The 4,591-nt window shown below is 29.7% G+C and overlaps 1 non-coding gene across 1 annotated transcript; it reads right to left on the bottom strand.

The window, feature by feature from the left end:
• Positions 1 to 631: 631 nt before the first annotated feature.
• Positions 632 to 705, bottom strand: TRNAI-AAU. The gene has a single exon. It is a non-coding gene; the product is annotated as a tRNA-Ile (tRNA).
• Between the last annotated feature and the right edge of the window lie 3,886 nt (positions 706 to 4,591).

Genomic DNA, 4,591 nt, shown 5'->3' on the forward strand with positions numbered 1-4,591 from the left:
AAGTTATTATACAATATTTACAAATTGAAAGTATGAAAAGCAAGTATAGGCAGTTTAAATACAATAATAGTAGTCAAAAAAATACCTTATTTTGATTCTAACATTTTCTTCGATGTTAAGAGAAGTTCAAATAATTTTAGCCAAAAAATAAATAAATAATTCTTTAGTAGAAATAAGCGAAGTCAAACTTCCTCAAAAAAAATTGTAACATATTTATGGCATGTTTAACAGGTCTTCAACTTCAACTTTTTATAAAAGAGTTTCCTAAAAATCATCCAAATGGATCCATTAGCGATTTTTTAGTCTCAGAAATAAGTTTTAATTTTTTAAAAGCCTTGTCAAAGAGGCACATAACCTTCTTTTTGTCATGTTCCAAAAATTTACTGAAGTACATTTTTAACTGCATTTCAGCATTTCTAACTAAAAATAAAAAATAAAAAAATTAGAGAGGATGATTTGTAAACCACATGATACATGACATGGACGAAAGAAATAACAGGGTACTAAACGGAGGCTTGCTATGCACTTATTTGGAAATTAAGGACTGTTATTGGGAAGATGAAGGGCTGCAAGGGTAAAGTGGGAAAGAAAAAAAAATACAGGAGGATTTAAGGAATAAAAATAATGGTGGTGGCCCATGCAGGTCTCGAACCTGCGACCTTCGCGTTATTAGCACGACGCTCTAACCAACTGAGCTAATAGGCCTTTGTCTGCAGTTAGCAATATATTTATTTTGTTGTCTTTAGCTAACCATAATTTCCATATTTATTAGTGCAAAAATTTTCTCCAATGATGTTAAAATATCATATCAATTTGGTGTAATAAATTGTGTTACACCAAATTCATTAAATATAATTACTCAGTCATAATATAATTAATGATTTTAATTGTTGAGAAATAAAAAAAAATAAAGAAAATAATATTCATTCAGTGTAACTACTGAAAATGACTTAGAAAAATCGTGTGAAAGATACTCTGGATTTATTAGTACGACTTTATTAATGAAATTTATGTTGGAAGAATTTTGTGAATAGTGACGCCGAAATAAGTATAATGATGGTGACAAAGTCGAGGCAAGAGTTGGACTCTTTGTCCTTAAGTCGAATTTGCCCCGCAACGGTGCCTACGGATTTCGACAATCGACTCCCAAGATACAACGGCTACACTTGTGTTTGTAGCACTCCAAAACACAAGTACAACGAACCAAATGTAGGCTTATGTACTCCAAGGATGAAATGAAAGAAAATCAAAATAAATGAAATGATTTTGATTTTGGATAGAAGAGAGGATGAGAGAAGTTTTTGCATATCAAACTGTGTGGAATAGGACACCTAAAGGGTCCTATTTATAGACCATGAAAGGGTGTGGACGAAATGGTTGAGGCCAAACCATGCACCCTTTCCAAACAATGCACCTTTATGAAAAGGTGTCTATTCACTAATGGTTGAGGCCTTTTTCGTAATTTCTCATTCATCCGATATTGGTTTTCGAAATGCGTCCCGAAGCGGCGAAGTGACAAACAATTTTGCCTAAACGGATTGAGTCGAGCTTTTGAGTATTTGGCCGAAGTCGATACGAACTTTAATCGATTTTCAATTCTCGATTTATTTAACCAATATCCAACAATTTATCATGACATCCTCGTATTGTCAATCATCTTATGTTCCTTCCATTTTTCTCCACAGTGCATGGCCCATACCATAATAAAAATGTGAAAGAAATCCTTCAATGTCATGAAGGGTTGTTTAGTTCACATTATTGAAAATTCAAAGGCCTCTCTATTCGGTCTTCACTTTAAAACTTAACTGTTTTTCTCCACACGTTTTCCCAACAGTTATTTATAAATTAATTATTTATAATTGAAACTACCAGCCTTGCATAAATCACAACCACCAAATACTAATTTCTTATCACTTTAAACAAATATAAAAAAATGAATAATCCCAGTTGAAGTTCTCACAAAAAATTGTTTTCTTGATTTTTTTGTCGTGTAGTGATTATTAATTGTTAAGCAAGTGGGAGAAAACGAAGTGTGAATGCATTTAATTACTTGTACTAGGGGAGTCGTGTTGGTGTGAACACAAATTTTGTCCATTCATGAGCAACTCAATTTTGACTGTTAGACTTATGTTTAGAATATGTAGTATTAATGCTGATTAGTAATTTATTATCTACATTCAGTCCATTTCAACTTGGCATAAACCTACATTAGCCCTTGTCTGGTATAGTTGAATATTCGATGTTTACTATATTTTGATAAAAATTGATAAAATGTTTGATCCTATAAAATATGTGATTAAAATAAATTATTGATCAACAATAATAAAAATAAATGGAATAAATGATCACCAAGAGGAATTTCATCGATGATTGTTGATAGTTTTATTATAGGTGAATGATCTTTAGTATTATTTATGTGTAATTTCTAGCGAAATTATCGATTATAATATTATTAATTATTGTTGACAATTATCATATAGTTACGGTAGTATATAAGTCCCTGTTTGGCCACCATTGAAATTATAATTCATTTTTTCTCTTTTTATCAATCACATATTTTTCTATAAAATAATATTAAACATAAATCTAAAATCATTTTTTTAACCACACATTCTTAAAAAACGCTATTTCAAAAATTATAATATCAAATAATAAAGGGCCAAACAGAGGTTAAATATAACAAAAATGACTAGCAAACAATAGGTAAATAGATGTTTTAAGATTTTATCTATAAGAACATTTTCAATCGTGGTGTAAAATAAATATAAATTGCAATTGAGATCTCCAAAGTGGTCAAAAATCTCTCTAATAGATAGATACAAAGGAAATATAAATTACATTTTTCGACAAAGATATATATATAGGGAAAGGCCCAGAAATACAGTTCAATGGAGGCGAGACAGAAAATGGGTTAAAATAAATTGTAAAATAAACCCAAAAAAAATCTGAAAATTTAAATTTAAAAAGGTCTGATCAAAAGTTTGTTAAAATTCAGTGGAGGCGGTCGACCCCACTCACTCCTTAGTGGGTCCGCCCCTGTATGTGTGTGTAAAAATATAAATTATCATATTCTTTTACATCCATAAAAGGTCAAAAAATGAATTTAAATATTTTCGTTGAAGCAAAATTTGAATTTAGATCAATTGGAATCTAAATGGAGGATGCAAAAGTAATTTTGGAGATATCAATTTACACTCAATTTTAAAGATTTCATAGCAAGAAAAATGAAATACTAATTAATATTACCTAATTTTTCATAATTCAATAATTAAGGATTTTTTATGGCTATGTTTTATCTTAAACAAGCCTCTTTCATGAGTAAAATTGAATTATAGTTTGATTTTAAATTTGTTAAAAGAAGCTTTATAAAATAAAATAAAATTTAAGATCATCAAAAATCGATCTTGAAGATTGGTGAAATTCCAAGTACATAGTAATGATATGTAAAGACATACAAAGTGAACATAATGGACAAAGTTGTAGAGTTTAGCTACACTACAAGAATAAAACTTTGTGATAGATATAATTTCACTTATTTTTAATGTGACGTGACATTATTTTGGAATAGTTTTGTCGGGTTAGTACAGTTGTTGATGCTTAAAAATGATATTATCAAATTTTATATTTTAGAACTTATAACGATTTTATGTGGTAAGTATTCATCTAGTACGATTTCACGCGTACATGTAAGATGAGTCGAGCTTTGAAACTTTTAAAACAATTGGTGCAATGCAATTATATTAAAGCAACAAAAGAACAAACATAAAGCCATGTTGAGCTCATGAAATGACAAAAGAATGTATCAACAAACAATCCTAGCAAGATTCTCTAATCCTAGTTAAGGTCAAGACCGTCATTCCAACTGCAAGTTTAGGGTAAGCATTGTAATGTAATAGCCGCCAATAAGTTGTAATTTTCTGAAACATATAAAAATATAAATTTTGGAAATTTTATATTACATATGGCATATGGCTTACGTTATTACTATGACGAAGAGGCAGTACGTAATCACGAATGCGCAAGAAACGTTTATCTACGCGCTTGTAATGCTTGTTTTTCGTACTATGCACAACGCAACTTTTAGGTAAATTACACTTCTGGTCATCCAAGTTCTACTAAAATTTCAATTGAGTCATGTAACTTCAGTACGTTATAATCAAACACCTCAACTACAATTTTATTTCAAAATTGCCACTCCAGAAATCTAATCCTTGTAACTAATTCTATACTTGAACATGTTTCAATGTCAATATTAAATCGATGGTTTATGTGTAATAAATTGTTTGCGATTATGTTGTATAAACTATTTGTTAAATGCTAATAAATAGAAACCTATGGTTGATTTTTTTATTTTGTGTCGATGGAAAATGATTATGGAAATTAATTTAAAGGGCCTGATTGAAAGAAATTAAAAGTTAAGTAGTCGAATCGAGATTGAGTAAAAGTTGGTTAACTACATTTTTGAATCGATATTAAAAGCGCGTCGGATTGCAAATCTTGAGTGAACTTCGTTGAAATTTCTTTATTTTTTTTTAACATTAATTTTATTATTTCTTGCAGATTAAGGGTGGCCTTTGGTTGATGCATATAT

Source organism: Olea europaea, unplaced genomic scaffold (assembly GCF_002742605.1).
Source record: "Olea europaea var. sylvestris unplaced genomic scaffold, O_europaea_v1 scaffold998, whole genome shotgun sequence".
In the NCBI taxonomy this organism is placed as follows: domain Eukaryota; kingdom Viridiplantae; phylum Streptophyta; class Magnoliopsida; order Lamiales; family Oleaceae; genus Olea; species Olea europaea.